Raw genomic sequence first — 24,487 nt, forward strand, 5'->3', positions numbered from 1 at the left:
GTGGCGCAATTGGTTAGCGTGTTCGGCTGTTAACCGAAAGGATGGTGGTTCAAGCCCACCCAGGGACGATGGTCTTTTTTGCTTAAGTAGCAGCCTATGTACGAGTGAAGAAGGTTCCACGTCGTCTTTCAATTGCTCTCCCGACAAATAACTCTGTTGCTCGCTGCCTACGTTTTGAACTCCCGAGTTAGAATGGAGGAGACTTTTGGAAAAGAGCTCTTTGTATGTGGACGGAAGCAGCTTAGCTGGACTGTGTTTATTCAGGGGCGATGGTCTCTTTGGCTCGAGTAGCATTCTAGGGGTGTAAAAGGTTCCACGTTAGCTTTCGGCTGAGCTGCTCTCCCAACAAAAAACTCTCTGTTGCTTTGTGCTTACGTTTTGAACTCCTCAGGTACAACGGAGGAGACCCTTCTAGAAGAGCTGTTTGTAGGTGGACAGAGGGAGCATAGCTGGGCTGTGTTTACTAGCAGGATGAGCCCTCCGATAGAACGCGCAAACATCCTTCGAGCTGGAATTGAACCAGCAACCCAAGGATTTGCTCATTTACATCTACAGTCTTTGGCTCTACCAGCTGAGCTATTGAAGGCTTGTCTTGGCCTTGGTTGAAAGCCTCCTAGTTTTAGCTGTTGGAGTTTTGAGCATGAGGTGAAAAGGCAATCACTGCTACCATGTGAAAAATAACTCTTGGAGAATGCGGGCATCGATCCCGCTGCCTCTCACATGCGAAGCGAGCGCTCTACCACTTGAGCTAATTCCCCTGGCGTGACAGTTGTGCCTTTAGTTTCTTGCCACACTTCATAGGGATTTTCTTATCATGTCAGGTGAGAAGCTGCATTGTTATATGGTATTTTTTTTCTGTAAGAATAGCTTTTTTTTTTTTTTTTTTTTTTTTTAAGTGTGAGTTCCATGTTGCCATAGTAGAAGATCATCGGAGGACTTTACAAGGTGAAGGGTGGCTTCCAAATACATGCACGCCTCTTCCAAGCAAAGCCTTTACATATCTACGGAGAAGACAAAAAACTCTCTGTTGATTTGTGCTTACGTTTTGATCTCCTCACTCCTCAGGTACAACGGAGGAGACCTTTCTAGAAGAGCTGTTTGTAGGTGGACGGAACGAGCATAGCTGGGCTGTGTTTCCCAGCCGGATGAACCTTCCGATAGAATGCGCAAAACTCCTTCGAGCCGGAATTGAACCAGCGACCTAAGGATTGCTAACTTTCTTCTACAGTCTTCGGCTCTACCAGCTGAGCTATCGAAGGCTTGTTTTGTCCTTGATCGAAAGCCTCCTAGTTTTAGCTGTTGGAGTTTTGAGCATGAGGTAAAAAGACAATCACTGCTACCATGTGAAAAATAACTCTTGGAGAATGCGGGCATCGATCCCGCTGCCTCTCGCATGCAAAGCGAGCGCTCTACCACTTGAGCTAATCCCCCTGGCGTGACAGTTGTGCCTTTAGTTTCTTGCCACACTTCATAGGGATTTTCTTATCATGTCAGGTGAGAAGCTGCATTGTTATATGGTATTTTTTTTCTGTAAGAATAGCTTTTTTTTTTTTTTTTTTTTTTTTTTAAGTGTGAGTTCCATGTTGCCATAGTAGAAGATCATCGGAGGACTTTACAAGGTGAAGGGTGGCTTCCAAATACATGCACGCCTCTTCCAAGCAAAGCCTTTACATATCTACGGAGAAGACAAAAAACTCTCTGTTGATTTGTGCTTACGTTTTGATCTCCTCACTCCTCAGGTACAACGGAGGAGACCTTTCTAGAAGAGCTGTTTGTAGGTGGACGGAACGAGCATAGCTGGGCTGTGTTTCCCAGCCGGATGAACCTTCCGATAGAATGCGCAAAACTCCTTCGAGCCGGAATTGAACCAGCGACCTAAGGATTGCTAACTTTCTTCTACAGTCTTCGGCTCTACCAGCTGAGCTATCGAAGGCTTGTTTTGTCCTTGATCGAAAGCCTCCTAGTTTTAGCTGTTGGAGTTTTGAGCATGAGGTAAAAAGACAATCACTGCTACCATGTGAAAAATAACTCTTGGAGAATGCGGGCATCGATCCCGCTGCCTCTCGCATGCAAACCGAGCGCTCTACCACTTGAGCTAATCCCCCTGGCATGACAGGTCTGCCTTTAGTTTCTTGCCACACTTCACGGTGATTTTCTCATCATGTCAGGTGAGAAGCTGCAATGCTATATGGCAATTTTTATGTAAGAATAGCTTGCTTTTTTTTTTACAGTGTGAGTTCCATTTTACCATAGTAGAAGATCATCGGAGGAGTTTAAAAGGTGAAGGGTGGCTTACAAATACATGCACACCTCTTCCAAGCAAACCCTTTACATATCTACGAAGAACCGAGGGGTAAGCAATAAAAAACCCCTTAATAGTTTGGAGACGAAAGTTGCAATGTAGCACAATATCAGTCTTATCGAAGAAATATAATGATGACCTGTATAAAAAGAATCAATTAGCAGAGGATGGTTTCGATCCATCGACCTCTGGGTTATGGGCCCAGCACGCTTCCGCTGCGCCACTCTGCTGCCGGTGGTCTGTTAGTTGAGAAGGTCTATTTATCGACTGACTTTTCAAAAGTGGCTAAAATGTATTTGGTCTTTGTGATGGAATCCATCAGCAGGAGCTTATTGTCGGCGCCTCGAGTCCTCCTGAGCATCAGCAATTGTCTCTTTGTTTTTGCTGATTTCTTTTTGTCATATTATGTTAAAAAGTTGATCTGAGAAACCTGTGCCTGGCCTGCCTGGCTGAGAGTTCCTGTAGAAAGATCTGTTTGCGTCTCTGTGGCGCAATTGGTTAGCGTGTTCGGCTGTTAACCGAAAGGATGGTGGTTCAAGCCCACCCAGGGACGATGGTCTTTTTTGCTTAAGTAGCAGCCTATGTACGAGTGAAGAAGGTTCCACGTCGTCTTTCAATTGCTCTCCCGACAAATAACTCTGTTGCTCGCTGCCTACGTTTTGAACTCCCGAGTTAGAATGGAGGAGACTTTTGGAAAAGAGCTCTTTGTATGTGGACGGAAGCAGCTTAGCTGGACTGTGTTTATTCAGGGGCGATGGTCTCTTTGGCTCGAGTAGCATTCTAGGGGTGTAAAAGGTTCCACGTTAGCTTTCGGCTGAGCTGCTCTCCCAACAAAAAACTCTCTGTTGCTTTGTGCTTACGTTTTGAACTCCTCAGGTACAACGGAGGAGACCCTTCTAGAAGAGCTGTTTGTAGGTGGACAGAGGGAGCATAGCTGGGCTGTGTTTACTAGCAGGATGAGCCCTCCGATAGAACGCGCAAACATCCTTCGAGCTGGAATTGAACCAGCAACCCAAGGATTTGCTCATTTACATCTACAGTCTTTGGCTCTACCAGCTGAGCTATTGAAGGCTTGTCTTGGCCTTGGTTGAAAGCCTCCTAGTTTTAGCTGTTGGAGTTTTGAGCATGAGGTGAAAAGGCAATCACTGCTACCATGTGAAAAATAACTCTTGGAGAATGCGGGCATCGATCCCGCTGCCTCTCACATGCGAAGCGAGCGCTCTACCACTTGAGCTAATTCCCCTGGCGTGACAGTTGTGCCTTTAGTTTCTTGCCACACTTCATAGGGATTTTCTTATCATGTCAGGTGAGAAGCTGCATTGTTATATGGTATTTTTTTTCTGTAAGAATAGCTTTTTTTTTTTTTTTTTTTTTTTTTAAGTGTGAGTTCCATGTTGCCATAGTAGAAGATCATCGGAGGACTTTACAAGGTGAAGGGTGGCTTCCAAATACATGCACGCCTCTTCCAAGCAAAGCCTTTACATATCTACGGAGAAGACAAAAAACTCTCTGTTGATTTGTGCTTACGTTTTGATCTCCTCACTCCTCAGGTACAACGGAGGAGACCTTTCTAGAAGAGCTGTTTGTAGGTGGACGGAACGAGCATAGCTGGGCTGTGTTTCCCAGCCGGATGAACCTTCCGATAGAATGCGCAAAACTCCTTCGAGCCGGAATTGAACCAGCGACCTAAGGATTGCTAACTTTCTTCTACAGTCTTCGGCTCTACCAGCTGAGCTATCGAAGGCTTGTTTTGTCCTTGATCGAAAGCCTCCTAGTTTTAGCTGTTGGAGTTTTGAGCATGAGGTAAAAAGACAATCACTGCTACCATGTGAAAAATAACTCTTGGAGAATGCGGGCATCGATCCCGCTGCCTCTCGCATGCAAAGCGAGCGCTCTACCACTTGAGCTAATCCCCCTGGCGTGACAGTTGTGCCTTTAGTTTCTTGCCACACTTCATAGGGATTTTCTTATCATGTCAGGTGAGAAGCTGCATTGTTATATGGTATTTTTTTTCTGTAAGAATAGCTTTTTTTTTTTTTTTTTTTTTTTTTTAAGTGTGAGTTCCATGTTGCCATAGTAGAAGATCATCGGAGGACTTTACAAGGTGAAGGGTGGCTTCCAAATACATGCACGCCTCTTCCAAGCAAAGCCTTTACATATCTACGGAGAAGACAAAAAACTCTCTGTTGATTTGTGCTTACGTTTTGATCTCCTCACTCCTCAGGTACAACGGAGGAGACCTTTCTAGAAGAGCTGTTTGTAGGTGGACGGAACGAGCATAGCTGGGCTGTGTTTCCCAGCCGGATGAACCTTCCGATAGAATGCGCAAAACTCCTTCGAGCCGGAATTGAACCAGCGACCTAAGGATTGCTAACTTTCTTCTACAGTCTTCGGCTCTACCAGCTGAGCTATCGAAGGCTTGTTTTGTCCTTGATCGAAAGCCTCCTAGTTTTAGCTGTTGGAGTTTTGAGCATGAGGTAAAAAGACAATCACTGCTACCATGTGAAAAATAACTCTTGGAGAATGCAGGCATCGATCCCGCTGCCTCTCGCATGCAAACCGAGCGCTCTACCACTTGAGCTAATCCCCCTGGCATGACAGGTCTGCCTTTAGTTTCTTGCCACACTTCACGGTGATTTTCTCATCATGTCAGGTGAGAAGCTGCAATGCTATATGGCAATTTTTATGTAAGAATAGCTTGCTTTTTTTTTTACAGTGTGAGTTCCATTTTACCATAGTAGAAGATCATCGGAGGAGTTTAAAAGGTGAAGGGTGGCTTACAAATACATGCACACCTCTTCCAAGCAAACCCTTTACATATCTACGAAGAACCGAGGGGTAAGCAATAAAAAACCCCTTAATAGTTTGGAGACGAAAGTTGCAATGTAGCACAATATCAGTCTTATCGAAGAAATATAATGATGACCTGTATAAAAAGAATCAATTAGCAGAGGATGGTTTCGATCCATCGACCTCTGGGTTATGGGCCCAGCACGCTTCCGCTGCGCCACTCTGCTGCCGGTGGTCTGTTAGTTGAGAAGGTCTATTTATCGACTGACTTTTCAAAAGTGGCTAAAATGTATTTGGTCTTTGTGATGGAATCCATCAGCAGGAGCTTATTGTCGGCGCCTCGAGTCCTCCTGAGCATCGGCAATTGTCTCTTTGTTTTTGCTGATTTCTTTTTGTCATATTATGTTAAAAAGTTGATCTGAGAAACCTGTGCCTGGCCTGCCTGGCTGAGAGTTCCTGTAGAAAGATCTGTTTGCGTCTCTGTGGCGCAATTGGTTAGCGTGTTCGGCTGTTAACCGAAAGGATGGTGGTTCAAGCCCACCCAGGGACGATGGTCTTTTTTGCTTAAGTAGCAGCCTATGTACGAGTGAAGAAGGTTCCACGTCGTCTTTCAATTGCTCTCCCGACAAATAACTCTGTTGCTCGCTGCCTACGTTTTGAACTCCCGAGTTAGAATGGAGGAGACTTTTGGAAAAGAGCTCTTTGTATGTGGACGGAAGCAGCTTAGCTGGACTGTGTTTATTCAGGGGCGATGGTCTCTTTGGCTCGAGTAGCATTCTAGGGGTGTAAAAGGTTCCACGTTAGCTTTCGGCTGAGCTGCTCTCCCAACAAAAAACTCTCTGTTGCTTTGTGCTTACGTTTTGAACTCCTCAGGTACAACGGAGGAGACCCTTCTAGAAGAGCTGTTTGTAGGTGGACAGAGGGAGCATAGCTGGGCTGTGTTTACTAGCAGGATGAGCCCTCCGATAGAACGCGCAAACATCCTTCGAGCTGGAATTGAACCAGCAACCCAAGGATTTGCTCATTTACATCTACAGTCTTTGGCTCTACCAGCTGAGCTATTGAAGGCTTGTCTTGGCCTTGGTTGAAAGCCTCCTAGTTTTAGCTGTTGGAGTTTTGAGCATGAGGTGAAAAGGCAATCACTGCTACCATGTGAAAAATAACTCTTGGAGAATGCGGGCATCGATCCCGCTGCCTCTCACATGCGAAGCGAGCGCTCTACCACTTGAGCTAATTCCCCTGGCGTGACAGTTGTGCCTTTAGTTTCTTGCCACACTTCATAGGGATTTTCTTATCATGTCAGGTGAGAAGCTGCATTGTTATATGGTATTTTTTTTCTGTAAGAATAGCTTTTTTTTTTTTTTTTTTTTTTTTTTAAGTGTGAGTTCCATGTTGCCATAGTAGAAGATCATCGGAGGACTTTACAAGGTGAAGGGTGGCTTCCAAATACATGCACGCCTCTTCCAAGCAAAGCCTTTACATATCTACGGAGAAGACAAAAAACTCTCTGTTGATTTGTGCTTACGTTTTGATCTCCTCACTCCTCAGGTACAACGGAGGAGACCTTTCTAGAAGAGCTGTTTGTAGGTGGACGGAACGAGCATAGCTGGGCTGTGTTTCCCAGCCGGATGAACCTTCCGATAGAATGCGCAAAACTCCTTCGAGCCGGAATTGAACCAGCGACCTAAGGATTGCTAACTTTCTTCTACAGTCTTCGGCTCTACCAGCTGAGCTATCGAAGGCTTGTTTTGTCCTTGATCGAAAGCCTCCTAGTTTTAGCTGTTGGAGTTTTGAGCATGAGGTAAAAAGACAATCACTGCTACCATGTGAAAAATAACTCTTGGAGAATGCGGGCATCGATCCCGCTGCCTCTCGCATGCAAAGCGAGCGCTCTACCACTTGAGCTAATCCCCCTGGCGTGACAGTTGTGCCTTTAGTTTCTTGCCACACTTCATAGGGATTTTCTTATCATGTCAGGTGAGAAGCTGCATTGTTATATGGTATTTTTTTTCTGTAAGAATAGCTTTTTTTTTTTTTTTTTTTTTTTTTTAAGTGTGAGTTCCATGTTGCCATAGTAGAAGATCATCGGAGGACTTTACAAGGTGAAGGGTGGCTTCCAAATACATGCACGCCTCTTCCAAGCAAAGCCTTTACATATCTACGGAGAAGACAAAAAACTCTCTGTTGATTTGTGCTTACGTTTTGATCTCCTCACTCCTCAGGTACAACGGAGGAGACCTTTCTAGAAGAGCTGTTTGTAGGTGGACGGAACGAGCATAGCTGGGCTGTGTTTCCCAGCCGGATGAACCTTCCGATAGAATGCGCAAAACTCCTTCGAGCCGGAATTGAACCAGCGACCTAAGGATTGCTAACTTTCTTCTACAGTCTTCGGCTCTACCAGCTGAGCTATCGAAGGCTTGTTTTGTCCTTGATCGAAAGCCTCCTAGTTTTAGCTGTTGGAGTTTTGAGCATGAGGTAAAAAGACAATCACTGCTACCATGTGAAAAATAACTCTTGGAGAATGCGGGCATCGATCCCGCTGCCTCTCGCATGCAAACCGAGCGCTCTACCACTTGAGCTAATCCCCCTGGCATGACAGGTCTGCCTTTAGTTTCTTGCCACACTTCACGGTGATTTTCTCATCATGTCAGGTGAGAAGCTGCAATGCTATATGGCAATTTTTATGTAAGAATAGCTTGCTTTTTTTTTACAGTGTGAGTTCCATTTTACCATAGTAGAAGATCATCGGAGGAGTTTAAAAGGTGAAGGGTGGCTTACAAATACATGCACACCTCTTCCAAGCAAACCCTTTACATATCTACGAAGAACCGAGGGGTAAGCAATAAAAAACCCCTTAATAGTTTGGAGACGAAAGTTGCAATGTAGCACAATATCAGTCTTATCGAAGAAATATAATGATGACCTGTATAAAAAGAATCAATTAGCAGAGGATGGTTTCGATCCATCGACCTCTGGGTTATGGGCCCAGCACGCTTCCGCTGCGCCACTCTGCTGCCGGTGGTCTGTTAGTTGAGAAGGTCTATTTATCGACTGACTTTTCAAAAGTGGCTAAAATGTATTTGGTCTTTGTGATGGAATCCATCAGCAGGAGCTTATTGTCGGCGCCTCGAGTCCTCCTGAGCATCAGCAATTGTCTCTTTGTTTTTGCTGATTTCTTTTTGTCATATTATGTTAAAAAGTTGATCTGAGAAACCTGTGCCTGGCCTGCCTGGCTGAGAGTTCCTGTAGAAAGATCTGTTTGCGTCTCTGTGGCGCAATTGGTTAGCGTGTTCGGCTGTTAACCGAAAGGATGGTGGTTCAAGCCCACCCAGGGACGATGGTCTTTTTTGCTTAAGTAGCAGCCTATGTACGAGTGAAGAAGGTTCCACGTCGTCTTTCAATTGCTCTCCCGACAAATAACTCTGTTGCTCGCTGCCTACGTTTTGAACTCCCGAGTTAGAATGGAGGAGACTTTTGGAAAAGAGCTCTTTGTATGTGGACGGAAGCAGCTTAGCTGGACTGTGTTTATTCAGGGGCGATGGTCTCTTTGGCTCGAGTAGCATTCTAGGGGTGTAAAAGGTTCCACGTTAGCTTTCGGCTGAGCTGCTCTCCCAACAAAAAACTCTCTGTTGCTTTGTGCTTACGTTTTGAACTCCTCAGGTACAACGGAGGAGACCCTTCTAGAAGAGCTGTTTGTAGGTGGACAGAGGGAGCATAGCTGGGCTGTGTTTACTAGCAGGATGAGCCCTCCGATAGAACGCGCAAACATCCTTCGAGCTGGAATTGAACCAGCAACCCAAGGATTTGCTCATTTACATCTACAGTCTTTGGCTCTACCAGCTGAGCTATTGAAGGCTTGTCTTGGCCTTGGTTGAAAGCCTCCTAGTTTTAGCTGTTGGAGTTTTGAGCATGAGGTGAAAAGGCAATCACTGCTACCATGTGAAAAATAACTCTTGGAGAATGCGGGCATCGATCCCGCTGCCTCTCACATGCGAAGCGAGCGCTCTACCACTTGAGCTAATTCCCCTGGCGTGACAGTTGTGCCTTTAGTTTCTTGCCACACTTCATAGGGATTTTCTTATCATGTCAGGTGAGAAGCTGCATTGTTATATGGTATTTTTTTTCTGTAAGAATAGCTTTTTTTTTTTTTTTTTTTTTTTTTTAAGTGTGAGTTCCATGTTGCCATAGTAGAAGATCATCGGAGGACTTTACAAGGTGAAGGGTGGCTTCCAAATACATGCACGCCTCTTCCAAGCAAAGCCTTTACATATCTACGGAGAAGACAAAAAACTCTCTGTTGATTTGTGCTTACGTTTTGATCTCCTCACTCCTCAGGTACAACGGAGGAGACCTTTCTAGAAGAGCTGTTTGTAGGTGGACGGAACGAGCATAGCTGGGCTGTGTTTCCCAGCCGGATGAACCTTCCGATAGAATGCGCAAAACTCCTTCGAGCCGGAATTGAACCAGCGACCTAAGGATTGCTAACTTTCTTCTACAGTCTTCGGCTCTACCAGCTGAGCTATCGAAGGCTTGTTTTGTCCTTGATCGAAAGCCTCCTAGTTTTAGCTGTTGGAGTTTTGAGCATGAGGTAAAAAGACAATCACTGCTACCATGTGAAAAATAACTCTTGGAGAATGCGGGCATCGATCCCGCTGCCTCTCGCATGCAAACCGAGCGCTCTACCACTTGAGCTAATCCCCCTGGCATGACAGGTCTGCCTTTAGTTTCTTGCCACACTTCACGGTGATTTTCTCATCATGTCAGGTGAGAAGCTGCAATGCTATATGGCAATTTTTATGTAAGAATAGCTTGCTTTTTTTTTTACAGTGTGAGTTCCATTTTACCATAGTAGAAGATCATCGGAGGAGTTTAAAAGGTGAAGGGTGGCTTACAAATACATGCACACCTCTTCCAAGCAAACCCTTTACATATCTACGAAGAACCGAGGGGTAAGCAATAAAAAACCCCTTAATAGTTTGGAGACGAAAGTTGCAATGTAGCACAATATCAGTCTTATCGAAGAAATATAATGATGACCTGTATAAAAAGAATCAATTAGCAGAGGATGGTTTCGATCCATCGACCTCTGGGTTATGGGCCCAGCACGCTTCCGCTGCGCCACTCTGCTGCCGGTGGTCTGTTAGTTGAGAAGGTCTATTTATCGACTGACTTTTCAAAAGTGGCTAAAATGTATTTGGTCTTTGTGATGGAATCCATCAGCAGGAGCTTATTGTCGGCGCCTCGAGTCCTCCTGAGCATCAGCAATTGTCTCTTTGTTTTTGCTGATTTCTTTTTGTCATATTATGTTAAAAAGTTGATCTGAGAAACCTGTGCCTGGCCTGCCTGGCTGAGAGTTCCTGTAGAAAGATCTGTTTGCGTCTCTGTGGCGCAATTGGTTAGCGTGTTCGGCTGTTAACCGAAAGGATGGTGGTTCAAGCCCACCCAGGGACGATGGTCTTTTTTGCTTAAGTAGCAGCCTATGTACGAGTGAAGAAGGTTCCACGTCGTCTTTCAATTGCTCTCCCGACAAATAACTCTGTTGCTCGCTGCCTACGTTTTGAACTCCCGAGTTAGAATGGAGGAGACTTTTGGAAAAGAGCTCTTTGTATGTGGACGGAAGCAGCTTAGCTGGACTGTGTTTATTCAGGGGCGATAGTCTCTTTGGCTCGAGTAGCATTCTAGGGGTGTAAAAGGTTCCACGTTAGCTTTCGGCTGAGCTGCTCTCCCAACAAAAAACTCTCTGTTGCTTTGTGCTTACGTTTTGAACTCCTCAGGTACAACGGAGGAGACCCTTCTAGAAGAGCTGTTTGTAGGTGGACAGAGGGAGCATAGCTGGGCTGTGTTTACTAGCAGGATGAGCCCTCCGATAGAACGCGCAAACATCCTTCGAGCTGGAATTGAACCAGCAACCCAAGGATTTGCTCATTTACATCTACAGTCTTTGGCTCTACCAGCTGAGCTATTGAAGGCTTGTCTTGACCTTGGTTGAAAGCCTCCTAGTTTTAGCTGTTGGAGTTTTGAGCATGAGGTGAAAAGGCAATCACTGCTACCATGTGAAAAATAACTCTTGGAGAATGCGGGCATCGATCCCGCTGCCTCTCACATGCGAAGCGAGCGCTCTACCACTTGAGCTAATTCCCCTGGCGTGACAGTTGTGCCTTTAGTTTCTTGCCACACTTCATAGGGATTTTCTTATCATGTCAGGTGAGAAGCTGCATTGTTATATGGTATTTTTTTTCTGTAAGAATAGCTTTTTTTTTTTTTTTTTTTTTTTTTTAAGTGTGAGTTCCATGTTGCCATAGTAGAAGATCATCGGAGGACTTTACAAGGTGAAGGGTGGCTTCCAAATACATGCACGCCTCTTCCAAGCAAAGCCTTTACATATCTACGGAGAAGACAAAAAACTCTCTGTTGATTTGTGCTTACGTTTTGATCTCCTCACTCCTCAGGTACAACGGAGGAGACCTTTCTAGAAGAGCTGTTTGTAGGTGGACGGAACGAGCATAGCTGGGCTGTGTTTCCCAGCCGGATGAACCTTCCGATAGAATGCGCAAAACTCCTTCGAGCCGGAATTGAACCAGCGACCTAAGGATTGCTAACTTTCTTCTACAGTCTTCGGCTCTACCAGCTGAGCTATCGAAGGCTTGTTTTGTCCTTGATCGAAAGCCTCCTAGTTTTAGCTGTTGGAGTTTTGAGCATGAGGTAAAAAGACAATCACTGCTACCATGTGAAAAATAACTCTTGGAGAATGCGGGCATCGATCCCGCTGCCTCTCGCATGCAAACCGAGCGCTCTACCACTTGAGCTAATCCCCCTGGCATGACAGGTCTGCCTTTAGTTTCTTGCCACACTTCACGGTGATTTTCTCATCATGTCAGGTGAGAAGCTGCAATGCTATATGGCAATTTTTATGTAAGAATAGCTTGCTTTTTTTTTTACAGTGTGAGTTCCATTTTACCATAGTAGAAGATCATCGGAGGAGTTTAAAAGGTGAAGGGTGGCTTACAAATACATGCACACCTCTTCCAAGCAAACCCTTTACATATCTACGAAGAACCGAGGGGTAAGCAATAAAAAACCCCTTAATAGTTTGGAGACGAAAGTTGCAATGTAGCACAATATCAGTCTTATCGAAGAAATATAATGATGACCTGTATAAAAAGAATCAATTAGCAGAGGATGGTTTCGATCCATCGACCTCTGGGTTATGGGCCCAGCACGCTTCCGCTGCGCCACTCTGCTGCCGGTGGTCTGTTAGTTGAGAAGGTCTATTTATCGACTGACTTTTCAAAAGTGGCTAAAATGTATTTGGTCTTTGTGATGGAATCCATCAGCAGGAGCTTATTGTCGGCGCCTCGAGTCCTCCTGAGCATCAGCAATTGTCTCTTTGTTTTTGCTGATTTCTTTTTGTCATATTATGTTAAAAAGTTGATCTGAGAAACCTGTGCCTGGCCTGCCTGGCTGAGAGTTCCTGTAGAAAGATCTGTTTGCGTCTCTGTGGCGCAATTGGTTAGCGTGTTCGGCTGTTAACCGAAAGGATGGTGGTTCAAGCCCACCCAGGGACGATGGTCTTTTTTGCTTAAGTAGCAGCCTATGTACGAGTGAAGAAGGTTCCACGTCGTCTTTCAATTGCTCTCCCGACAAATAACTCTGTTGCTCGCTGCCTACGTTTTGAACTCCCGAGTTAGAATGGAGGAGACTTTTGGAAAAGAGCTCTTTGTATGTGGACGGAAGCAGCTTAGCTGGACTGTGTTTATTCAGGGGCGATGGTCTCTTTGGCTCGAGTAGCATTCTAGGGGTGTAAAAGGTTCCACGTTAGCTTTCGGCTGAGCTGCTCTCCCAACAAAAAACTCTCTGTTGCTTTGTGCTTACGTTTTGAACTCCTCAGGTACAACGGAGGAGACCCTTCTAGAAGAGCTGTTTGTAGGTGGACAGAGGGAGCATAGCTGGGCTGTGTTTACTAGCAGGATGAGCCCTCCGATAGAACGCGCAAACATCCTTCGAGCTGGAATTGAACCAGCAACCCAAGGATTTGCTCATTTACATCTACAGTCTTTGGCTCTACCAGCTGAGCTATTGAAGGCTTGTCTTGGCCTTGGTTGAAAGCCTCCTAGTTTTAGCTGTTGGAGTTTTGAGCATGAGGTGAAAAGGCAATCACTGCTACCATGTGAAAAATAACTCTTGGAGAATGCGGGCATCGATCCCGCTGCCTCTCACATGCGAAGCGAGCGCTCTACCACTTGAGCTAATTCCCCTGGCGTGACAGTTGTGCCTTTAGTTTCTTGCCACACTTCATAGGGATTTTCTTATCATGTCAGGTGAGAAGCTGCATTGTTATATGGTATTTTTTTTCTGTAAGAATAGCTTTTTTTTTTTTTTTTTTTTTTTTTTTAAGTGTGAGTTCCATGTTGCCTTAGTAGAAGATCATCGGAGGACTTTACAAGGTGAAGGGTGGCTTCCAAATACATGCACGCCTCTTCCAAGCAAAGCCTTTACATATCTACGGAGAAGACAAAAAACTCTCTGTTGATTTGTGCTTACGTTTTGATCTCCTCACTCCTCAGGTACAACGGAGGAGACCTTTCTAGAAGAGCTGTTTGTAGGTGGACGGAACGAGCATAGCTGGGCTGTGTTTCCCAGCCGGATGAACCTTCCGATAGAATGCGCAAAACTCCTTCGAGCCGGAATTGAACCAGCGACCTAAGGATTGCTAACTTTCTTCTACAGTCTTCGGCTCTACCAGCTGAGCTATCGAAGGCTTGTTTTGTCCTTGATCGAAAGCCTCCTAGTTTTAGCTGTTGGAGTTTTGAGCATGAGGTAAAAAGACAATCACTGCTACCATGTGAAAAATAACTCTTGGAGAATGCGGGCATCGATCCCGCTGCCTCTCGCATGCAAAGCGAGCGCTCTGCCACTTGAGCTAATCCCCCTGGCATGACAGGTCTGCCTTTAGTTTCTTGCCACACTTCACGGTGATTTTCTCATCATGTCAGGTGAGAAGCTGCAATGCTATATGGCAATTTTTATGTAAGAATAGCTTGCTTTTTTTTTTACAGTGTGAGTTCCATTTTACCATAGTAGAAGATCATCGGAGGAGTTTAAAAGGTGAAGGGTGGCTTACAAATACATGCACACCTCTTCCAAGCAAACCCTTTACATATCTACGAAGAACCGAGGGGTAAGCAATAAAAAACCCCTTAATAGTTTGGAGACGAAAGTTGCAATGTAGCACAATATCAGTCTTATCGAAGAAATATAATGATGACCTGTATAAAAAGAATCAACTAGCAGAGGATGGTTTCGATCCATCGACCTCTGGGTTATGGGCCCAGCACGCTTCCGCTGCGCCACTCTGCTGCCGGTGGTCTGTTAGTTGAGAAGGTCTATTTATCGACTGACTTTTCAAAAGTGGCTAAAATGTATTTGGTCTTTGTGATGGAATCCATCAGCAGGAGCTTATTGTCGGCGCCTCGAGTCCTCCTGAGCATCAGCAATTGTCTCTTTGTTTTTGCTGATTTCTTTTTGTCATATTATGTTAAAAAGTTGATCTGAGAAACCTGTGCCTGGCCTGCCTGGCTGAGAGTTCCTGTAGAAAGATCTGTTTGCGTCTCTGTGGCGCAATTGGTTAGCGTGTTCGGCTGTTAACCGAAAGGATGGTGGTTCAAGCCCACCCAGGGACGATGGTCTTTTTTGCTTAAGTAGCAGCCTATGTACGAGTGAAGAAGGTTCCACGTCGTCTTTCAATTGCTCTCCCGACAAATAACTCTGTTGCTCGCTGCCTACGTTTTGAACTCCCGAGTTAGAATGGAGGAGACTTTTGGAAAAGAGCTCTTTGTATGTGGACGGAAGCAGCTTAGCTGGACTGTGTTTATTCAGGGGCGATGGTCTCTTTGGCTCGAGTAGCATTCTAGGGGTGTAAAAGGTTCCACGTTAGCTTTCGGCTGAGCTGCTCTCCCAACAAAAAACTCTCTGTTGCTTTGTGCTTACGTTTTGAACTCCTCAGGTACAACGGAGTAGACCCTTCTAGAAGAGCTGTTTGTAGGTGGACAGAGGGAGCATAGCTGGGCTGTGTTTACTAGCAGGATGAGCCCTCCGATAGAACGCGCAAACATCCTTCGAGCTGGAATTGAACCAGCAACCCAAGGATTTGCTCATTTACATCTACAGTCTTTGGCTCTACCAGCTGAGCTATTGAAGGCTTGTCTTGGCCTTGGTTGAAAGCCTCCTAGTTTTAGCTGTTGGAGTTTTGAGCATGAGGTGAAAAGGCAATCACTGCTACCATGTGAAAAATAACTCTTGGAGAATGCGGGCATCGATCCCGCTGCCTCTCACATGCGAAGCGAGCGCTCTACCACTTGAGCTAATTCCCCTGGCGTGACAGTTGTGCCTTTAGTTTCTTGCCACACTTCATAGGGATTTTCTTATCATGTCAGGTGAGAAGCTGCATTGTTATATGGTATTTTTTTTCTGTAAGAATAGCTTTTTTTTTTTTTTTTTTTTTTTTTTTAAGTGTGAGTTCCATGTTGCCATAGTAGAAGATCATCGGAGGACTTTACAAGGTGAAGGGTGGCTTCCAAATACATGCACGCCTCTTCCAAGCAAAGCCTTTACATATCTACGGAGAAGACAAAAAACTCTCTGTTGATTTGTGCTTACGTTTTGATCTCCTCACTCCTCAGGTACAACGGAGGAGACCTTTCTAGAAGAGCTGTTTGTAGGTGGACGGAACGAGCATAGCTGGGCTGTGTTTCCCAGCCGGATGAACCTTCCGATAGAATGCGCAAAACTCCTTCGAGCCGGAATTGAACCAGCGACCTAAGGATTGCTAACTTTCTTCTACAGTCTTCGGCTCTACCAGCTGAGCTATCGAAGGCTTGTTTTGTCCTTGATCGAAAGCCTCCTAGTTTTAGCTGTTGGAGTTTTGAGCATGAGGTAAAAAGACAATCACTGCTACCATGTGAAAAATAACTCTTGGAGAATGCGGGCATCGATCCCGCTGCCTCTCGCATGCAAAGCGAGCGCTCTGCCACTTGAGCTAATCCCCCTGGCATGACAGGTCTGCCTTTAGTTTCTTGCCACACTTCACGGTGATTTTCTCATCATGTCAGGTGAGAAGCTGCAATGCTATATGGCAATTTTTATGTAAGAATAGCTTGCTTTTTTTTTTACAGTGTGAGTTCCATTTTACCATAGTAGAAGATCATCGGAGGAGTTTAAAAGGTGAAGGGTGGCTTACAAATACATGCACACCTCTTCCAAGCAAACCCTTTACATATCTACGAAGAACCGAGGGGTAAGCAATAAAAAACCCCTTAATAGTTTGGAGACGAAAGTTGCAATGTAGCACAATATCAGTCTTATCGAAGAAATATAATGATGACCTGTATAAAAAGAATCAATTAGCAGAGGATGGTTTCGATCCATCGACCTCTGGGTTATGGGCCCAGCACGCTTCCGCTGCGCCACTCTGCTGCCGGTGGTCTGTTAGTTGAGAAGGTCTATTTATCGACTGACTTTTCAAAAGTGGCTAAAATGTATTTGGTCTTTGTGATGGAATCCATCAGCAGGAGCTTATTGTCGGCGCCTCGAGTCCTCCTGAGCATCAGCAATTGTCTCTTTGTTTTTGCTGATTTTTTTTTGTCATATTATGTTAAAAAGTTGATCTGAGAAACCTGTGCCTGGCCTGCCTGGCTGAGAGTTCCTGTAGAAAGATCTGTTTGCGTCTCTGTGGCGCAATTGGTTAGCGTGTTCGGCTGTTAACCGAAAGGATGGTGGTTCAAGCCCACCCAGGGACGATGGTCTTTTTTGCTTAAGTAGCAGCCTATGTACGAGTGAAGAAGGTTCCACGTCGTCTTTCAATTGCTCTCCCGACAAATAACTCTGTTGCTCGCTGCCTACGTTTTGAACTCCCGAGTTAGAATGGAGGAGACTTTTGGAAAAGAGCTCTTTGTATGTGGACGGAAGCAGCTTAGCTGGACTGTGTTTATTCAGGGGCGATGGTCTCTTTGGCTCGAGTAGCATTCTAGGGGTGTAAAAGGTTCCACGTTAGCTTTCGGCTGAGCTGCTCTCCCAACAAAAAACTCTCTGTTGCTTTGTGCTTACGTTTTGAACTCCTCAGGTACAACGGAGTAGACCCTTCTAGAAGAGCTGTTTGTAGGTGGACAGAGGGAGCATAGCTGGGCTGTGTTTACTAGCAGGATGAGCCCTCCGATAGAACGCGCAAACATCCTTCGAGCTGGAATTGAACCAGCAACCCAAGGATTTGCTCATTTACATCTACAGTCTTTGGCTCTACCAGCTGAGCTATTGAAGGCTTGTCTTGGCCTTGGTTGAAAGCCTCCTAGTTTTAGCTGTTGGAGTTTTGAGCATGAGGTGAAAAGGCAATCACTGCTACCATGTGAAAAATAACTCTTGGAGAATGCGGGCATCGATCCCGCTGCCTCTCACATGCGAAGCGAGCGCTCTACCACTTGAGCTAATTCCCCTGGCGTGACAGTTGTGCCTTTAGTTTCTTGCCACACTTCATAGGGATTTTCTTATCATGTCAGGTGAGAAGCTGCATTGTTATATGGTATTTTTTTTCTGTAAGAATAGCTTTTTTTTTTTTTTTTTTTTTTTTTTAAGTGTGAGTTCCATGTTGCCATAGTAGAAGATCATCGGAGGACTTTACAAGGTGAAGGGTGGCTTCCAAATACATGCACGCCTCTTCCAAGCAAAGCCTTTACATATCTACGGAGAAGACAAAAAACTCTCTGTTGATTTGTGCTTACGTTTTGATCTCCTCACTCCTCAGGTACAACGGAGGAGACCTTTCTAGAAGAGCTGTTTGTAGGTGGACGGAACGAGCATAGCTGGGCTGTGTTTCCCAGCCGGATGAACCTTCCGATAGAATGCGCAAAACTCCTTCGAGCCGGAATTGAACCAGCGACCTAAGGATTGCTAACTTTCTTCTACAGTCTTCGGCTCTACCAGCTGAGCTATCGAAGGCTTGTTTTGTCCTTGATCGAAAGCCTCCTAGTTTTAGCTGTTGGAGTTTTGAGCATGAGGTAAAAAGACAATCACTGCTACCATGTGAAAAATAACTCTTGGAGAATGCGGGCATCGATCCCGCTGCCTCTCGCATGCAAAGCGAGCGCTCTACCACTTGAGCTAATCCCCCTGGCATGACAGGTCTGCCTTTAGTTTCTTGCCACACTTCACGGTGATTTTCTCATCATGTCAGGTGAGAAGCTGCAATGCTATATGGCAATTTTTATGTAAGAATAGCTTGCTTTTTTTTTTACAGTGTGAGTTCCATTTTACCATAGTAGAAGATCATCGGAGGAGTTTAAAAGGTGAAGGGTGGCTTACAAATACATGCACACCTCTTCCAAGCAAACCCTTTACATATCTACGAAGAACCGAGGGGTAAGCAATAAAAAACCCCTTAATAGTTTGGAGACGAAAGTTGCAATGTAGCACAATATCAGTCTTATCGAAGAAATATAATGATGACCTGTATAAAAAGAATCAATTAGCAGAGGATGGTTTCGATCCATCGACCTCTGGGTTATGGGCCCAGCACGCTTCCGCTGCGCCACTCTGCTGCCGGTGGTCTGTTAGTTGAGAAGGTCTATTTATCGACTGACTTTTCAAAAGTGGCTAAAATGTATTTGGTCTTTGTGATGGAATCCATCAGCAGGAGCTTATTGTCGGCGCCTCGAGTCCTCCTGAGCATCAGCAATTGTCTCTTTGTTTTTGCTGATTTCTTTTTGTCATATTATGTTAAAAAGTTGATCTGAGAAACCTGTGCCTGGCCTGCCTGGCTGAGAGTTCCTGTAGAAAGATCTGTTTGCGTCTCTGTGGCGCAATTGGTTAGCGTGTTCGGCTGTTAACCGAAAGGATGGTGGTTCAAGCCCACCCAGGGACGATGGTCTTTTTTGCTTAAGTAGCAGCCTATGTACGAGTGAAGAAGGTTCCACGTCGTCTTTCAATTGCTCTCCCGACAAATAACTCTGTTGCTCGCTGCCTACGTTTTGAACTCCCGAGTTAGAATGGAGGAGACTTTTGGAAAAGAGCTCTTTGTATGTGGACGGAAGCAGCTTAGCTGGACTGTGTTTATTCAGGGGCGATGGTCTCTTTGGCTCGAGTAGCATTCTAGGGGTGTAAAAGGTTCCACGTTAGCTTTCGGCTGAGCTGCTCTCCCAACAAAAAACTCTCTGTTGCTTTGTGCTTACGTTTTGAACTCCTCAGGTACAACGGAGTAGACCCTTCTAGAAGAGCTGTTTGTAGGTGGACAGAGGGAGCATAGCTGGGCTGTGTTTACTAGCAGGATGAGCCCTCCGATAGAACGCGCAAACATCCGTCGAGCTGGAATTGAACCAGCAACCCAAGGATTTGCTCATTTACATCTACAGTCTTTGGCTCTACCAGCTGAGCTATTGAAGGCTTGTCTTGGCCTTGGTTGAAAGCCTCCTAGTTTTAGCTGTTGGAGTTTTGAGCATGAGGTGAAAAGGCAATCACTGCTACCATGTGAAAAATAACTCTTGGAGAATGCGGGCATCGATCCCGCTGCCTCTCACATGCGAAGCGAGCGCTCTACCACTTGAGCTAATTCCCCTGGCGTGACAGTTGTGCCTTTAGTTTCTTGCCACACTTCATAGGGATTTTCTTATCATGTCAGGTGAGAAGCTGCATTGTTATATGGTATTTTTTTTCTGTAAGAATAGCTTTTTTTTTTTTTTTTTTTTTTTTTAAGTGTGAGTTCCATGTTGCCATTGTAGAAGATCATCGGAGGACTTTACAAGGTGAAGGGTGGCTTCCAAATACATGCACGCCTCTTCCAAGCAAAGCCTTTACATATCTACGGAGAAGACAAAAAACTCTCTGTTGATTTGTGCTTACGTTTTGATCTCCTCACTCCTCAGGTACAACGGAGGAGACCTTTCTAGAAGAGCTGTTTGTAGGTGGACGGAACGAGCATAGCTGGGCTGTGTTTCCCAGCCGGATGAACCTTCCGATAGAATGCGCAAAACTCCTTCGAGCCGGAATTGAACCAGCGACCTAAGGATTGCTAACTTTCTTCTACAGTCTTCGGCTCTACCAGCTGAGCTATCGAAGGCTTGTTTTGTCCTTGATCGAAAGCCTCCTAGTTTTAGCTGTTGGAGTTTTGAGCATGAGGTAAAAAGACAATCACTGCTACCATGTGAAAAATAACTCTTGGAGAATGCGGGCATCGATCCCGCTGCCTCTCGCATGCAAAGCGAGCGCTCTACCACTTGAGCTAATCCCCCTGGCATGACAGGTCTGCCTTTAGTTTCTTGCCACACTTCACGGTGATTTTCTCATCATGTCAGGTGAGAAGCTGCAATGCTATATGGCAATTTTTATGTAAGAATAGCTTGCTTTTTTTTTTACAGTGTGAGTTCCATTTTACCATAGTAGAAGATCATCGGAGGAGTTTAAAAGGTGAAGGGTGGCTTACAAATACATGCACACCTCTTCCAAGCAAACCCTTTACATATCTACGAAGAACCGAGGGGTAAGCAATAAAAAACCCCTTAATAGTTTGGAGACGAAAGTTGCAATGTAGCACAATATCAGTCTTATCGAAGAAATATAATGATGACCTGTATAAAAAGAATCAATTAGCAGAGGATGGTTTCGATCCATCGACCTCTGGGTTATGGGCCCAGCACGCTTCCGCTGCGCCACTCTGCTGCCGGTGGTCTGTTTGTTGAGAAGGTCTATTTATCGACTGACTTTTCAAAAGTGGCTAAAATGTATTTGGTCTTTGTGATGGAATCCATCAGCAGGAGCTTATTGTCGGCGCCTCGAGTCCTCCTGAGCATCAGCAATTGTCTCTTTGTTTTTGCTGATTTCTTTTTGTCATATTATGTTAAAAAGTTGATCTGAGAAACCTGTGCCTGGCCTGCCTGGCTGAGAGTTCCTGTAGAAAGATCTGTTTGCGTCTCTGTGGCGCAATTGGTTAGCGCGTTCGGCTGTTAACCGAAAGGATGGTGGTTCAAGCCCACCCAGGGACGATGGTCTTTTTTGCTTAAGTAGCAGCCTATGTACGAGTGAAGAAGGTTCCACGTCGTCTTTCAATTGCTCTCCCGACAAATAACTCTGTTGCTCGCTGCCTACGTTTTGAACTCCCGAGTTAGAATGGAGGAGACTTTTGGAAAAGAGCTCTTTGTATGTGGACGGAAGCAGCTTAGCTGGACTGTGTTTATTCAGGGGCGATGGTCTCTTTGGCTCGAGTAGCATTCTAGGGGTGTAAAAGGTTCCACGTTAGCTTTCGGCTGAGCTGCTCTCCCAACAAAAAACTCTCTGTTGCTTTGTGCTTACGTTTTGAACTCCTCAGGTACAACGGAGGAGACCCTTCTAGAAGAGCTGTTTGTAGGTGGACAGAGGGAGCATAGCTGGGCTGTGTTTACTAGCAGGATGAGCCCTCCGATAGAACGCGCAAACATCCTTCGAGCTGGAATTGAACCAGCAACCCAAGGATTTGCTCATTTACATCTACAGTCTTTGGCTCTACCAGCTGAGCTATTGAAGGCTTGTCTTGGCCTTGGTTGAAAGCCTCCTAGTTTTAGCTGTTGGAGTTTTGAGCATGAGGTGAAAAGGCAATCACTGCTACCATGTGAAAAATAACTCTTGGAGAATGCGGGCATCGATCCCGCTGCCTCTCGCATGCAAAGCGAGCGCTCTACCACTTGAGCTAATCCCCCTGGCGTGACAGTTGTGCCTTTAGTTTCTTGCCACACTTCATAGGGATTTTCTTATCATGTCAGGTGAGAAGCTGCATTGTTATATGGTATTTTTTTTCTGTAAGAATAGCTTTTTTTTTTTTTTTTTTTTTTTTTAAGTGTGAGTTCCATGTTGCCATTGTAGAAGATCATCGGAGGACTTTACAAGGTGAAGGGTGGCTTCCAAATACATGCACGCCTCTTCCAAGCAAAGCCTTTACATATCTACGGAGAAGACAAAAAACTCTCTGTTGATTTGTGCTTACGTTTTGATCTCCTCACTCCTCAGGTACAACGGAGGAGACCTTTCTAGAAGAGCTGTTTGTAGGTGGACGGAACGAGCATAGCTGGGCTGTGTTTCCCAGCCGGATGAACCTTCCGATAGAATGCGCAAAACTCCTTCGAGCCGGAATTGAACCAGCGACCTAAGGATTGCTAACTTTCTTCTACAGTCTTCGGCTCTACCAGCTGAGCTATCGAAGGCTTGTTTTGTCCTTGATCGAAAGCCTCCTAGTTTTAGCTGTTGGAGTTTTGAGCATGAGGTAAAAAGACAATCACTGCTACCATGTGAAAAATAACTCTTGGAGAATGCGGGCATCGATCCCGCTGCCTCTCGCATGCAAAGCGAGCGCTCTACCACTTGAGCTAATCCCCCTGGCATGACAGGTCTGCCTTTAGTTTCTTGCCACACTTCACGGTGATTTTCTCATCATGTCAGGTGAGAAGCTGCAATGCTATATGGCAATTTTTATGTAAGAATAGCTTGCTTTTTTTTTTACAGTGTGAGTTCCATTTTACCATAGTAGAAGATCATCGGAGGAGTTTAAAAGGTGAAGGGTGGCTTACAAATACATGCACACCTCTTCCAAGCAAACCCTTTACATATCTACGAAGAACCGAGGGGTAAGCAATAAAAAACCCCTTAATAGTTTGGAGACGAAAGTTGCAATGTAGCACAATATCAGTCTTATCGAAGAAATATAATGATGACCTGTATAAAAAGAATCAATTAGCAGAGGATGGTTTCGATCCATCGACCTCTGGGTTATGGGCCCAGCACGCTTCCGCTGCGCCACTCTGCTGCCGGTGGTCTGTTCGTTGAGAAGGTCTATTTATCGACTGACTTTTCAAAAGTGGCTAAAATGTATTTGGTCTTTGTGATGGAATCCATCAGCAGGAGCTTATTGTCGGCGCCTCGAGTCCTCCTGAGCATCAGCAATTGTCTCTTTGTTTTTGCTGATTTCTTTTTGTCATATTATGTTAAAAAGTTGATCTGAGAAACCTGTGCCTGGCCTGCCTGGCTGAGAGTTCCTGTAGAAAGATCTGTTTGCGTCTCTGTGGCGCAATTGGTTAGCGCGTTCGGCTGTTAACCGAAAGGATGGTGGTTCAAGCCCACCCAGGGACGATGGTCTTTTTTGCTTAAGTAGCAGCCTATGTACGAGTGAAGAAGGTTCCACGTCGTCTTTCAATTGCTCTCCCGACAAATAACTCTGTTGCTCGCTGCCTACGTTTTGAACTCCCGAGTTAGAATGGAGGAGACTTTTGGAAAAGAGCTCTTTGTATGTGGACGGAAGCAGCTTAGCTGGACTGTGTTTATTCAGGGGCGATGGTCTCTTTGGCTCGAGTAGCATTCTAGGGGTGTAAAAGGTTCCACGTTAGCTTTCGGCTGAGCTGCTCTCCCAACAAAAAACTCTCGGTTGCTTTGTGCTTAGGTTTTGAACTCCTCAGGTACAACGGAGGAGACCCTTCTAGAAGAGCTGTTTGTAGGTGGACAGAGGGAGCATAGCTGGGCTGTGTTTACTAGCAGGATGAGCCCTCCGATAGAACGCGCAAACATCCTTCGAGCTGGAATTGAACCAGCAACCCAAGGATTTGCTCATTTACATCTACAGTCTTTGGCTCTACCAGCTGAGCTATTGAAGGCTTGTCTTGGCCTTGGTTGAAAGCCTCCTAGTTTTAGCTGTTGGAGTTTTGAGCATGAGGTGAAAAGGCAATCACTGCTACCATGTGAAAAATAACTCTTGGAGAATGCGGGCATCGATCCCGCTGCCTCTCACATGCGAAGCGAGCGCTCTACCACTTGAGCTAATTCCCCTGGCGTGACAGTTGTGCCTTTAGTTTCTTGCCACACTTCATAGGGATTTTCTTATCATGTCAGGTGAGAAGCTGCATTGTTATATGGTATTTTTTTTCTGTAAGAATAGCTTTTTTTTTTTTTTTTTTTTTTTTTTAAGTGTGAGTTCCATGTTGCCATAGTAGAAGATCATCGGAGGACTTTACAAGGTGAAGGGTGGCTTCCAAATACATGCACGCCTCTTCCAAGCAAAGCCTTTACATATCTACGGAGAAGACAAAAAACTCTCTGTTGATTTGTGCTTACGTTTTGATCTCCTCACTCCTCAGGTACAACGGAGGAGACCTTTCTAGAAGAGCTGTTTGTAGGTGGACGGAACGAGCATAGCTGGGCTGTGTTTCCCAGCCGGATGAACCTTCCGATAGAATGCGCAAAACTCCTTCGAGCCGGAATTGAACCAGCGACCTAAGGATTGCTAACTTTCTTCTACAGTCTTCGGCTCTACCAGCTGAGCTATCGAAGGCTTGTTTTGTCCTTGATCGAAAGCCTCCTAGTTTTAGCTGTTGGAGTTTTGAGCATGAGGTAAAAAGA

General features: G+C 45.2%; 21 non-coding genes across 21 annotated transcripts; 2 read left to right on the plus strand and 19 right to left on the minus strand.

Moving 5' to 3' along the window:
* Positions 1–685: 685 nt before the first annotated feature.
* TRNAA-CGC (transfer RNA alanine (anticodon CGC)) lies at positions 686–758 on the minus strand. The gene has a single exon. It is a non-coding gene; the product is annotated as a tRNA-Ala (tRNA).
* Positions 759–1,358: 600 nt separating this feature from the next.
* On the minus strand, positions 1,359–1,431 carry TRNAA-UGC (transfer RNA alanine (anticodon UGC)). The gene has a single exon. It is a non-coding gene; the product is annotated as a tRNA-Ala (tRNA).
* Positions 1,432–3,472: 2,041 nt separating this feature from the next.
* TRNAA-CGC (transfer RNA alanine (anticodon CGC)) lies at positions 3,473–3,545 on the minus strand. Its single transcript has one exon. It is a non-coding gene; the product is annotated as a tRNA-Ala (tRNA).
* A 600-nt stretch (positions 3,546–4,145) lies between these two features.
* On the minus strand, positions 4,146–4,218 carry TRNAA-UGC (transfer RNA alanine (anticodon UGC)). Its single transcript has one exon. It is a non-coding gene; the product is annotated as a tRNA-Ala (tRNA).
* A 2,041-nt stretch (positions 4,219–6,259) lies between these two features.
* On the minus strand, positions 6,260–6,332 carry TRNAA-CGC (transfer RNA alanine (anticodon CGC)). The gene has a single exon. It is a non-coding gene; the product is annotated as a tRNA-Ala (tRNA).
* A 601-nt stretch (positions 6,333–6,933) lies between these two features.
* TRNAA-UGC (transfer RNA alanine (anticodon UGC)) lies at positions 6,934–7,006 on the minus strand. Its single transcript has one exon. It is a non-coding gene; the product is annotated as a tRNA-Ala (tRNA).
* Positions 7,007–9,046: 2,040 nt separating this feature from the next.
* Positions 9,047–9,119, minus strand: TRNAA-CGC (transfer RNA alanine (anticodon CGC)). Its single transcript has one exon. It is a non-coding gene; the product is annotated as a tRNA-Ala (tRNA).
* A 2,041-nt stretch (positions 9,120–11,160) lies between these two features.
* TRNAA-CGC (transfer RNA alanine (anticodon CGC)) lies at positions 11,161–11,233 on the minus strand. The gene has a single exon. It is a non-coding gene; the product is annotated as a tRNA-Ala (tRNA).
* A 2,041-nt stretch (positions 11,234–13,274) lies between these two features.
* On the minus strand, positions 13,275–13,347 carry TRNAA-CGC (transfer RNA alanine (anticodon CGC)). Its single transcript has one exon. It is a non-coding gene; the product is annotated as a tRNA-Ala (tRNA).
* A 602-nt stretch (positions 13,348–13,949) lies between these two features.
* TRNAA-UGC (transfer RNA alanine (anticodon UGC)) lies at positions 13,950–14,022 on the minus strand. The gene has a single exon. It is a non-coding gene; the product is annotated as a tRNA-Ala (tRNA).
* A 1,367-nt stretch (positions 14,023–15,389) lies between these two features.
* Positions 15,390–15,462, minus strand: TRNAA-CGC (transfer RNA alanine (anticodon CGC)). The gene has a single exon. It is a non-coding gene; the product is annotated as a tRNA-Ala (tRNA).
* Positions 15,463–16,064: 602 nt separating this feature from the next.
* TRNAA-UGC (transfer RNA alanine (anticodon UGC)) lies at positions 16,065–16,137 on the minus strand. Its single transcript has one exon. It is a non-coding gene; the product is annotated as a tRNA-Ala (tRNA).
* A 1,367-nt stretch (positions 16,138–17,504) lies between these two features.
* TRNAA-CGC (transfer RNA alanine (anticodon CGC)) lies at positions 17,505–17,577 on the minus strand. The gene has a single exon. It is a non-coding gene; the product is annotated as a tRNA-Ala (tRNA).
* Positions 17,578–18,178: 601 nt separating this feature from the next.
* TRNAA-UGC (transfer RNA alanine (anticodon UGC)) lies at positions 18,179–18,251 on the minus strand. The gene has a single exon. It is a non-coding gene; the product is annotated as a tRNA-Ala (tRNA).
* Positions 18,252–19,618: 1,367 nt separating this feature from the next.
* Positions 19,619–19,691, minus strand: TRNAA-CGC (transfer RNA alanine (anticodon CGC)). The gene has a single exon. It is a non-coding gene; the product is annotated as a tRNA-Ala (tRNA).
* A 600-nt stretch (positions 19,692–20,291) lies between these two features.
* Positions 20,292–20,364, minus strand: TRNAA-UGC (transfer RNA alanine (anticodon UGC)). The gene has a single exon. It is a non-coding gene; the product is annotated as a tRNA-Ala (tRNA).
* Positions 20,365–21,040: 676 nt separating this feature from the next.
* TRNAN-GUU (transfer RNA asparagine (anticodon GUU)) lies at positions 21,041–21,114 on the plus strand. The gene has a single exon. It is a non-coding gene; the product is annotated as a tRNA-Asn (tRNA).
* Positions 21,115–21,731: 617 nt separating this feature from the next.
* TRNAA-UGC (transfer RNA alanine (anticodon UGC)) lies at positions 21,732–21,804 on the minus strand. Its single transcript has one exon. It is a non-coding gene; the product is annotated as a tRNA-Ala (tRNA).
* Positions 21,805–22,404: 600 nt separating this feature from the next.
* On the minus strand, positions 22,405–22,477 carry TRNAA-UGC (transfer RNA alanine (anticodon UGC)). The gene has a single exon. It is a non-coding gene; the product is annotated as a tRNA-Ala (tRNA).
* Positions 22,478–23,153: 676 nt separating this feature from the next.
* On the plus strand, positions 23,154–23,227 carry TRNAN-GUU (transfer RNA asparagine (anticodon GUU)). Its single transcript has one exon. It is a non-coding gene; the product is annotated as a tRNA-Asn (tRNA).
* Positions 23,228–23,844: 617 nt separating this feature from the next.
* On the minus strand, positions 23,845–23,917 carry TRNAA-CGC (transfer RNA alanine (anticodon CGC)). Its single transcript has one exon. It is a non-coding gene; the product is annotated as a tRNA-Ala (tRNA).
* Between the last annotated feature and the right edge of the window lie 570 nt (positions 23,918–24,487).

Source organism: Anomaloglossus baeobatrachus, chromosome 3 (genome assembly GCF_048569485.1).
Source record: "Anomaloglossus baeobatrachus isolate aAnoBae1 chromosome 3, aAnoBae1.hap1, whole genome shotgun sequence".
Classification (NCBI taxonomy): Eukaryota; Metazoa; Chordata; class Amphibia; order Anura; family Aromobatidae; genus Anomaloglossus; species Anomaloglossus baeobatrachus.